This window comes from Hemitrygon akajei, chromosome 9 (genome assembly GCF_048418815.1).
Source record: "Hemitrygon akajei chromosome 9, sHemAka1.3, whole genome shotgun sequence".
NCBI lineage: Eukaryota > Metazoa > Chordata > Chondrichthyes > Myliobatiformes > Dasyatidae > Hemitrygon > Hemitrygon akajei.
The window spans coordinates 49,393,005-49,405,390 of NC_133132.1; the positions used below are offsets into that span (position 1 = coordinate 49,393,005).

General features: G+C 38.3%; 1 protein-coding gene across 9 annotated transcripts in view; it reads right to left on the bottom strand.

Annotated features, from left to right (window-relative positions):
* LOC140733095 (sodium/calcium exchanger 1-like) overlaps window positions 1–12,386 on the bottom strand; it is a 225,677-nt gene that overhangs the window by 183,541 nt on the left and 29,750 nt on the right. Inside the window, exon 1 of one of the 9 annotated variants that reach the window (XM_073055949.1) lies at window positions 5,953–5,966. The exons of the other annotated variants lie outside the window; for them this stretch is intronic. The gene's annotated coding sequence lies outside the window, so the exon portion shown is untranslated. Of the gene's footprint in view, window positions 1–5,952; window positions 5,967–12,386 lie in introns of those variants that run through there. 9 annotated transcript variants of the gene reach the window in all.

Consider the following 12,386-nt stretch of genomic DNA (forward strand, 5'->3'; position numbering starts at 1 on the left):
AGGCGAGCCCAACTTTAAATACATGGATGGAAATTACAAAGGACATTTACAAAATGGAGAAGATAACAGCGTCTGTTAATCATAAGCTGGAACAATTTGATTCATACAGGGAAAAATGATTTAACTACATAATGCCTCATAGGCCTGATTTTATTCTCCCAAATCAATGAATCTGTTGTAAAAAAAAAAGATCACTCCCTACTTGTACATAGTTCTTTCCCTTTGCTTGTTTTTTCTTTCCACTCTTTTCTATAAGTGTATACCTCATAAATACTTTGTGGAGATTTGTGATATAGATGATTATATGATGTATATGTACAATGTCTGAAATACATCTTATGGAAATGTTTGTTTGATGAACTTCAATAAAAAAATAAATTACAAAAAAAGGGTTGAAGGAGAAGGAATCTGATAGGTGAGGAGAATGGATCATGAGTGAAAGGGAAAGAGGAGGGATACCAAAGTGAGGTGGTGAAGAGAAGGGAAGAAGGGAGTCAGAATAGGGAATAGGAGAAAGGGGAGGAGGCGGGAGTGGAAATTACCAGAAGTTAGAGAAGTCAATGTTCATGTTGTCAGGTTGGAGGCTACCCAGAAGGAATACGAGGTATTGCTCCTCCAACCTGAGAGTGACCTCATTGTGGCAGTAGAGGAAGCCATCAATTGACATGTCAGAAGAGGAATAGGAAGTAGAAATAAAATGAGCTGCCACTATAAAATCCCATCTATAATGACAGATGGAGCAAAGGTGCATGATGAGAAGGTCCTCCAATGTAAGTCAGGTTTCACCAATGTACTGGAGGCTCACACCAGAGTACTGGAAACAGTAAATAATGTTGACAAACTTACAGGTAAAGTGTTGCCACACATGGGTGGACTGTTTGGGGTCCTGAATAGTTTTGAGGGAGGAGGTATAGGGGCAGGTGTAGCACTTGTCCTGCTTGCCCGAATAAATGCCAGAAGGAAGGTCAGTGGAGGGAGGCTGTAACACATGGACAAGGGAATCACAGAGAAAACAATCTCAATGGAAAACAGTGAGTAGGAGTGAAGGAAGGATGTGTTTAGTGGTAGGATCCCATTGAAGAGGGCAGAAGTTGCAGAGAATGATGTTCTAGATGTGGTGGCTTATGGGGTGGTAGGTAAGGACATGGAGAACTATCTATGTCAGATCTCCATTCATTCTGGACCCCCTAAAGTGGCTGATGAGACCCACAACTATTAATATGCTCACAGCAGCTAATGTTGATAAACCCTCTGAAACTAGAGCTGCCAGTTGCAGCCCTATCTATATTGAGCTGCTTATGCATATCAAAATTTATTAACACTGGGTTAGGGACTGAATTTGACATTTTAAATCAATGGAAAAAAAGGAATAATTGAGTTTAAATAGCCAATTTAATACTTTGTCCTATAACAGAACTCAATTGCCTGCCACTTCCAATTCACCCTCACCAGTCTGTGGACTCATGCACTGTCATAAAGTCCAACACAAACTTAAGCAAAACCTCATTTTGTTTAGGCGCACTGTAGAATACTGTACCATCTGGAAGGCTGCAACTTCAGGAAACTTGCTTAAGAAACAGCCTTTTCTGATACAAATCATCCATTTTTGTTATTGACTGAGTTTTCTCTCCATTAGCACAACCCAACTAACTGGGACATCTAACAGCTCTGCCTTCATACTAGATACTGCCTTGTATTCCCACCTTTTAACTGCTCTCATCTCAATCTGTTTCTTCCCCTCCAACTGATATTAATTCATGGGCATTATGGTCTACCATACATTCCCATGGCAATACAGCACATAGAACAGAACAGGTACAGGCCCTTCAGCCCATCATGTTATAATGAACTAATTACATTCATGTATTTAAGGGCCTCTTACTTCTATTGTACTTGCCTCAATACATCTCTAGCAATAGGTTCAGAACACCTATTCTTAAAAAAAAACTTGTCCTGCATATCTCCTTTGAACTTGCTCCCTCTCATCTCAAATGCACGTCCTTCGGTATTTTGACCATAGGATAAAGACACTGGCCATCAACTGTTTGCCTCTCAGTCTCATAAACTTCTGATACAAACTTCTATCATCTCCCCGCTCAGCCTCCAGTACGCAAGTTTGCTAAACATTTCCTCATAGCACATGCCAGTATAGGCACCATCCTAGTAAACTGCTTATTCACCCTCTGCATACTTACTAAAATTTCTAAAATGGGGAAACCAGAATGTGATCTGACACACTTTTTTGACCCATCCCTCACCTACCTACTCTGCAATTGAAAATTAAGCTGTTTTCTCTTACTCAGTTCTGACAAATTGTTAACTCTTTCCCTTTCCACAGATTTGACCTCACTTACTGAATGTTTTCTTATCAAATAATTGCCATTTGCAATGTTCTGGGAAACGTTTGATGGAAGCACATAAAATAACGAGGCCAGAGCAAACCGTGATTTAGGAGACTATCCCATGTTAAATAACCGGAGATCATGAATGAAAGGGAGAAGAAACCAAGTGATCAAGGATTTCTTTTTAAATGCAGCATGTAATTGGAACCTGGAATGTCCTTTCTCAAATATGAAGGCAGATTCCATCATGAACTTCAAGAAAAAGTTGTACAAGTACATACCATGGAATAATTTGTAAAGCTACAGGAAAGGGCTTGGAGGCAAAGTAACATGGAACTTGTTAGTTGCTCTGGATGTAGCCATGATCGTTTATCTCTGAATAAACAGATTTAATAATTGTGTCTCATCAGAGATTGGTGTCAAAAGTAATAGAGGTTTGTATCTAGTATTTCTAAAGGTGATAACCCAAATCGAGTGGCTTAATAGCCAAGTTTCACTACACAGATTATACTTCAATCATACTGAGGCAGTGTACCCAAGTGTTTAGTGTCAGCTGCAGTTGAAGTATTTGGCAAAACCTGAAGGCAAGTAATTAAATTCTATGCAAATGGTTACTGTAAAATGAGTTGGACAGAACCAGCAAAAATATTTTTTGTCCATTATTAATGAAGTGCATTCTATTATGAGCTTTGTAATGAAAATAATTCTAGTAAAAAAGATTAGAATACCATTTATAAATAATGACATGGAAATTTTCAACTCTACCCCACTAATATCAGCTTTTTGCTAGCAGTTCCTCTCCATTTCAATGAATAGAGATACTGTTTCTGTGCCAGGTCGAAGCTTGTGCTAGCTTTTCGAGCAAAATCCCCAGTGCAAGTGCTGGGAAAATGCCACACTTTTGTATTCTACTACTGAACACCAGAACAGTTTGTGAAACTGCTGGAGAAATGCAGCTAGCACACTTCCACAGTCACACATTTACATGAGAATCACACAATTGGTCACACTTACTGGGAAACACCAGTAGTTCCATGTGTAACTGCTGGCAAAATAAAGTCCCATATGTTGTGTTTTCAGCGCCAATCTTGTTTAATAATACTGCCACTAAAGAAGAATGAGGCATTCACACTTTGACAAAGCTATACAAATACAGATTGCTTTTACCTGTTTCTGTAAAATTTTCCTCAAGCGAGGTACAGCACACATTATAGGTGCACACACACCGCTTCCAGAACCACAATCTGAGAAACTCATATTTAAGTCAAGTCACTCTTTATTATCATTTCGACCATAAACTGCTGGTACAGTACACAGTAAAAACAAAACAACGTTCCTCCAGGACCATGGTGCTACATGAAACACAAAACTACACTAGACTATGTGAGACAACTGAAGACTACACTAGACTAAGTAAAAACAACACAAAAACTACACTAGACTACAGACCTGCACAGGACTACATAAAGAGCACCAAACAGTACGGGGCAGTACATTAATTAATAATTAATAAACAAGACAATAGGCACAGTAGAGGACAAATTTTAATACAATAATAAATGCTGTAGACGTCAGATGATTTAGTGTCACATCTTGAGCAACAGTCTCTAATGCTTTCAACTTACAGCTATGTTTAACATTTCTTAAGGTATTGAAGATATCCAGCAGTGTTTCGGAATAACTAATTACATATGGAGCACAATTAGAAATGCTACCAAGTAGAGGAAAGACAGTGTCCTACAGAAATCACAATTTGACAATTAATATTAGTGAGTGAGTGAATCACAAACTTCAAAATGAAATTTTTGCTTGGGTTCAATGTTACCAGACTGAATTATCATTTGCAACTTTAGAAGACCATTTCAGCATCTCTCAATGAACAGACACAGAACAGGACAGAAAGAAGCAGCAAAGGGTCATAAATTTAGTCCGCTCCATCTTGGGTACTAGCCTACGAAGTACCTAAGACATCTTCAAGGAGCGGTGTCTCAGAAAGGCAGCATCCATTATTAAGAATCCCTAGCACCCAGGGCATGCCCTTTTCTCACTGTTACCATTAGGTAGGAGGTACAGAAGCCTGAAGGCACACACTCAGCGATTCAGGAACAGCTTCTTCCCCTCTGCAATCCAATTCCTAAATGGGCATTGAACCTGTGAACACTACCTCACTTTTTAAAATATTTTTAAAATATATATTAGTTCTATTTGTGCACAATTTTTCATCTATTCAATATACATATACTGTAATTGATTTACTTATTTATTTTTCCTTTTTTTGCCTTCTATATTATCTATTGCATCGAACTGGAGCTGCTAAGTTAACAAAGTCCACGACACATGCCAGCGATAATAAACCTGATTTTGATTCTGATTCAAATAAGTGCAGGAATGTAGAAGATGCAGCCATTACTCTGGTTGCTGTCACACAGTCCATGAAAAAAAAAATCCTCCTTAATATCTAAGACTTATCCATGTACTCCAAAAAAAATTTCAAGAAGGTCTTCAGTCCATCTAAACCAGGGGTTCTCAACCTGGGGTTCAGTGACCCCCTTGCTTAATGGTATTAGTCTATGGCATGAATAAGATTGGGAACCCCTGATCTAAACCATGATATTTCAAATTTCTCTTTAGTCCACATCACAAGAATTTCTTGAAATTAAAAATGAATTTTAATGTGTCAAAGAGCAAGTTCCCATTGGCGCTACAAAACAGAAACAAACAGTTAACCTTTCAAAGTCTTTTTTAAAGTTCCCCATATCAGTAATGTTTTTACATAAAGTCTAACTTTATGAAATTTTAAGAAAATTGAGCTTCAAGCTAAACAAGACTATCATCTTGAAAATAATGAATTTTAAAAATTCAGTATGTACCCACAGATTTAAATGTTACTGTCGTAAAGCAAGTCTACAGAAGTCTCATCATCTTTTGAGCAGTTGGTCTTAATGTCTTATCTGACCTGAAACACTATGCAGAGCATTTCTGGAATAAAATAAGTACCAATCAATAGTTCAGCTGGTTAGTTCACAAGTATTATTGTCTCAATATACCTTAAAAGCCTGTTAAGTGACATTTAAGGGTTCATTTTGATCAGTACATACATTTTGCTCTATCAGAAATCGTGACACATACAGTACATTTTCTGCTTCATTATGGGTGGTGATAATCAAGTGAACAATTTTTCTGGTTAGTTATTTTGACAACATCTTAAGCAGTAAGCATTAACAATTTTTTTTTACCTTCTAATAGTTAAATTGCAGAATCTAAAGCTAGAGAAATGCTTATTAAAGCAAAGTGACATATCGTTCTCTATTAGACTACCACAAGAATAGATTTAAAACATATAACATATTAGAGTACAGCACAGGAACGGGCCATTTTGCCCACAGTGTTGTGCTGAACCAGCTAAAAAGCAAATTTAAAACATCCAAACACTAATCCCTCCTACTTACACCAGGTCCCTGTCTGTCCAGCTTCCTTACACCCATGTGCCTATCCAAACATCTCTTAAAAGCCACAAATGCATTTGTCTCTTCCACCATACCAGAAAGCACATTGCAGGCACCCACCCACTGAGTAAAAATCTTACCTTTCACATCCCCTTTGAACTTACCCCCTCAGCTTCAATGCATGCCCTCCTGATGAACCTCTTCTGTGCCCTCCTCAAAGCCTAAACATACTTCCTATAGTGGGGTGACCAGAACTGTATGCAATACTCCAGATGTGGCCTAATCAGAGTTTTATGAAGTTGCAACATAACTTCCTAACTTTTGAATTCAATGCCTTGACTAATAAAAGCAAGCATTCCATAAGCCCTCTTAACCACCTTATTGACCCACGTAGCCACTTTCAACTTGGATTCCAGGACAACCCTGCTCAGCAACACTGCCCTTAGTAGTCTACTATCTCCTTACAGTTGCCCTGCTGAGGTGCAACACCACAAAGTTCTCTCGTTTAAACTCTGCCATTTTCACCCAATATCACGAACTGGTCTATCATGTTGTATTCTTTACCAGTCTTCTACACTGTCCACAATGCCACCAATCTTGATATCATCCTCAAATTTACTAACCCACCCAGCAACATTTTCACCAATGTCATTTACATACATCATAAAGAGCAGAGATCCCAGCACAGATCCCTGCGGAACTCCACTAATTACAGACCTCCGGCTCAAATAAGTCCCTTTAACCACTACCCTCTGTCTTCTATTCACAAGCTAGTTCAGAATCCAAACAGCCAATCTGCACCAGATCTTCTTAATCTTCTGGATTAGCCTCCCATGAGGGACTTTGTCAAATGCCTTACTAAAATCCATGGAGACAGCTTCCATTGTCCTCCCCTCATCAATCTCTCTCAACACTTTGTCCAAAAAAAAAAATCAATGAAGGTAGTAAGGAATGACCTGCCATGCACAAAGCCATGTTGGCTCTTTCTAATTAGGCCATGTGTTTCCATGTGCTTATATATCCTATAACTGAGAATTTTCTCAAGCAATTTCCATACAACTGACATGAGATTGACAGTCTACTGTTCCCAGGATTTTTTCTTGTTCCCTTCTTAGAGATACAATATTAGCCACTCGCCAGTCTTCCGGGACCTCGCCTGTGGCTAGAGATACCAGTCAAAGGCCCAGAAACCTCATCTCTTTCCTCCTTCAATAACCTGGGATAAATCCCATCAGGCCCTAGGTATTTATCCACCTTAATATTCCTTAGGAGGCCCAACAGTTCCTCCTTCTTGTTCCCTTAAAGTATATTTCTGCATAGAACTTCTCAACAGTGTTATTTCAATGAAATAGCTTGCTGAAGCACACAATTCTTTAAATGCTTACTTTAAATTATCTACTGTTATTGACATTTAACAGTTAAAAACTAATGGCCCAAAATTTGCAACAGGTACATACTCATAATGCTCGCCTTATCTCAAATTATAACTGAGTGACAGTTGGCAAAATGAGGCAACATTTCAAACAGTTTAATTATAACAGTTAATGTTAAAAAGTTTCATGTTGCAATGTGGAGTACTGAATCTCTTACTTCATGTTTTATAGGCTGATGAAATGAATTTATGGGAAAACAGTGTTGACAGATTTGCAAAATCCCTTAATCACAAGTGGAAAGAAGTTTGGTTACCTCCATGTCCAGAGTGTTACAGTCCTAAAACTTATTGTTACAATTTTTATGATACACAAGGTCTTACAAAAAGGTGGCTCTTTGAATTTCTTTTTCAATAAGGAAATGAGTATATACCATGCTAATGGTGAATGAAAAAGGCTGACCATTTTTTTTCATACAAATACATATCATAGCATGTGTGTAGTAACTTCACATTATCACAACATTGCTTTCCAGATAGCATTTTTCATTGCTCATAAATAATAAATACAATTTGAAACCATCACTGCATATAGTCTACTATCAAGCAAGGCTATCGGGGATCCCTGTACCTTTGTAGCTAATACTACCAATTAACATAGACAAGGCATCAAGTCCCAACAGATGAAGTGATTAATCATTTTCCAGGGCAGAAGTGATGAGGGGAACATTATGGCACAGACATTTTTGCCTCAGGCAATGCTATGTGATGCCTTCCATAACACTGCAAAAACATCCAGCTGATTTTCCCAGACCCAATCCAGAGCACAATAATGAAATTCAAAATGGGAAGTCTCTCATCTGTTACAGGAGTCTGGATAATGACTTTCTTGGTATTTGGGAATTTTAAAACATTTTATCACTATGGAAACAAGCAAAACTATAATCTAATCAAAAGATTTTAGGAATTAAAACTATGACAGAAAAAGTCAAGATATGCCTCAGTTTTATTTCTTTCTTCCCACCCCCACCTGAAAAATTTAACATCACTCTGAAATAAATGCACTGCGATGCTGTGATGATTTGACATATGGCTACAAGGCAGTTTGCTTCGAGTACCAATCTGCTGCACAATTTCTTCAGCTAAGCATTAGATTGGCAGATTTTTAAATTTAACAGATGATTATTCTTCTGACTCCTGTTACTGTTTTGAAAGGGATTTATCAACCCATCTTTTTCAAGATCAATATCTATAGCTGGGAACAGAAGGTTTGTCATCTCAAAGTGATGGTGTTATCAAGCCAAATACTTCCATGGTTGGCTAAAATAATAAACTAGTTAAATTTGCCCTAGTATGGCAGTATTTTCTTACAAAACAGTTGTTTTAAGATCAACAAATTAGTAGCTTTATTCTCACTGCTTTCTTAATTCTTACATCTGGAAAAACACTGGCTCGTTAAGAAATGCCAGCAATGTTTTGTACAGCAAAGGCCCTACCTCTCAAATGTGAGAGTTTGAGGGAATGAAGATGATTGACAATGGTAGGGTAGTAAAATTAGAAAGAAAAGAACAGGCAGGCATTAGATGGATACAGACTATATGCAGGTAAATAGGATAAGTTAGATTGGAATAAGGCTACGTGCAGATATGGTGGGTTCAAGGGCCTGTTCCTCTGCTGTACTCTTCTATATATTAATTTAACTACAGTACATAGAAACATAGAAAACCTACATCACAATACAGGCCTTTCGGCCCACAATGCTGTGCGAACCATGTCCTTATCTGAGAAATTACCTAGGGTTACCCATAGCCCTCTATTTTTCTAAGCTCTGTGTATCTATCCAGGAGTCTATTAAAAGACCCTTTGGTCTCCACCACCGTCACCGGCAGCCCATTCCACGCATTCACCACTCTGCGTAAAAAAACTTACCCCTGACATCTCCTCTGTACCTACTTCCAAGCACCTTAAAACTGTGCCCTCTCATGCTAGCCATTTCAGCCCTGGGAAGAAGCCTGTGACTATCCACACGATCAATGCCTCTCACCATCATATACACCTCTATCAAGCCACCTCTCATTCTCCATCGCTCCAAGGAGAAAAGGCCGCATTCACTCAACCTATTCTCATAAGGCATGCTACCCAATCCAGGCAACATCCTTGTTAATCTCCTTTGTACCCGTTCTATGGTTTCCACATCCTTCCTGTAGTGAGGCGACCAGAACTGAGCACAGTACTCCAAGTGGGGTCTGAGCAGAGCCCTATATAGCTGCAACATTACCACTCTGCTCTTAAATTCAATCCCACGATTGATGAAGGCCAATGCACTGTATACCTTCTTAACCACAGAGTCAACCTGTACAGCAGCTTTGAGTGTCCTATGGACTCGGACCCCATGATCCCTCTGATCCTCCACACTGCCATGAGTCCATTAATACTATATTCTGCCATCATATTTGACCAGCAACTTTAAAAAAAAACAACAAATTTTGGCAATGGTTAGATATGGTACTTGAAAAAATTCTGGCAAACAATTATGTAATGTTGCTGGAAACATATGCCATGCAGGTTCTGCTGAAGGAGCTAATAATTCAGATTGAAAGCCTTTTGAAGGGACTTCAATCTTAGCAGTTAACTCTACTCAGCTTTTACAAATGCCACCTCCTCTGTCCAGTTTCCAGGACTTTATTTTTTTCCCCTTTAATTTTCAAGGCTAATCCCTGTGCAAATCTGTTTATTATCATAGGTACAAAGTGGAACTGGCTCAAAATGCAAAACTAAAAATTAGTAATTTAGTAAATTAGTAATTAGTAATTACCGTAGACGTCAGATTATAAGCCGCTACTTTTTTCCCACATTTTGAACAGCTTTGAACACTGCGGCCTTTACTACGGTGCGGCTAATGCATTATTTTTTTTCATGCCGCCAAAAACATTTTGCCTCGTAACAGTAGACCAATAAAATTGATGAGTAGTTCACAGAGGTCCAATGAAATTGTACGATAAATCAAGCGCACTTTCACAATTAAATTATTGTAAATCAGTCATTTGTACTCACCCTCATCAACATGGAAAACACTCGAAGAAAAGCATTGTGCTGCCTTTATGGCAGTTATTTAGTTTATAATATTTTCGCTTAGTAATTCATTTGTTAGTATTTTCTAGTTAAATTTAGAAGTACTACATCCCGGGATACTATGACGTCACATCCGGTTTCGCCGCGTCTTGTGGGAAATACCGGTTTGCGATAAACGGGAAGGTGGGGGCATTAGACCCGAGCGAGAACGCTGCTTTTAAGTTAAAGGCGATCAATAACTTTTCCTGGTAGGCTGCAGTATATATTTTTTTACCAGTCGTTAGGAGATATTGGAATGTATACGCAACGTAATTTGTGTGTTACCGATACGTATGTATATTTAAAAGTAGCCGTGTTACAGGCACGGTTCGAAAAAAAGCATTTGCAATATGTATTTGTTTATGTTACCATATGGATTTAATTAAAAGTTAAAAAATCCTCACGTGTAATATCTTTCTGTGTAAATATCTCATATTACAACGTGGGACACCTGTGGCCTAAAATCCGGTGCGGCTTGTACAAGTACAAAATTGATTTTCTTTCTAAAATTAGAGCCAGCGGCTTTTAATCAGGTGCGCTCTGTAGTGCGAAATCTACGGTAATTTTGAGATACTCAAAAGACAAGCGTTTTGTTTATTAAGGATAATTTAAATAACTGAAACTGAAGTTTGATTGTTCAATCAAGAACAAACTAATAGTAAACTTTAATAGAACTATTAGAGTCCACTGGACAAGTATTTCTCAAAAGTTATTGCCAGTGTTAAACCCCTGAAATGCAATTGCAAGCATTTCTATGTCTGATGCACCATCAATAACTCACGCTGAGACTTAGGAAGCGAGATATCGGCTTTTATTGACTGGAAGAATAAACAACACTACATCCTGGGGAAAATGAGGGAGAGCAGCAGCCCACAGTCGCCTTTATACAGGGGTCTGTGGGAGGAGCCACAGGGGTAGTCAGACAGGTATATCTAGTTCACCACAATGTCTAACTCGAATTTAGATTTTATTTTATCTAGCGACACAGCATGCAATAGGCCTTTCTGGCACTTTGAGCTATGCTGTACCAGCAACCCCTGACAAACCTGTTTAATCTTAAATAATCACAGGACAATTTACAACCACCATTTTACCTACCTGGTATGTTTATGGACTGTTGAAGGAAATCAAAGGGACCAGAGAAAACCCCCACATTCCCTGCAGAGGACATTCACAGACTCCTGATAGAACAGCAACAGAATTGAACTCCAAATTCCAGAACACCCTGAGCTGTAATAGCATCGAGCTTCGTGCTAACTGCAATGCTACCATGGCGCCAGATGTTCTACTTATTTGCAAATGTGAAAGACCTGTACAAATTAGTTCCATTTGTCACTGTAATAAGCACAGCAATACAGTACAATGATGGAAAATTACAACTGCCAAGGAAAACTGTCACTAATGCAAAAGATTTCTACAATCACAATTAGCCAGCGTGGATCTTAGATGTAAAGTAGCACTTCTCCTCATGGTTTAGTCTAATTGTCTACTCTAACATTTAATCCCTTGAGCAAGTTCCTGTATTAATTTAGATTTTTGATACATATTTCTCCAATACTATACTAAATCTGTCACTTTTAGTTTAGAGAATTTCAGTTGATTAAGTCACTAAAGATTTTTAGGGGAGGAAAAGCATACTTTGCTCCCATCTGAAATAGTGCTTCCTGATGAATGACTAAATTTATGGCCACTTGCTTCGGATATTTGACAAGAAAAATTCTCTTTTCTATTTCTGTCAAATCCCTTTAGCATTTCTACCTAACTAACTCAGCTTGTTTTTTTTTTTCCAACAGTTCATCCTCAAGGTAAAAAGAAAGTTTATGCAACCTTTCCTTAATTAGCATCTTTCTCATGATCTTAGACCATAAGATATAGGAATCAAACCATTTGGCCCATAAAGTCTGCTCTGCCATTTCATCATGGCTGATATAATTTTCCTCTCAGCCCCAATCTCCTGCCTTCACTCCGTATCCCTTCATGCCCTAACCAAACAAGAATCTATCAACCTCTGCCTTAAATATACATAAAGACGTAGCCTCCACACCTGCCTGTGGCAAAGAATTCCACAGATTCACCACACTCTGGCTAAAGAAATTCATCATCTCCGTTCTAAAAGAA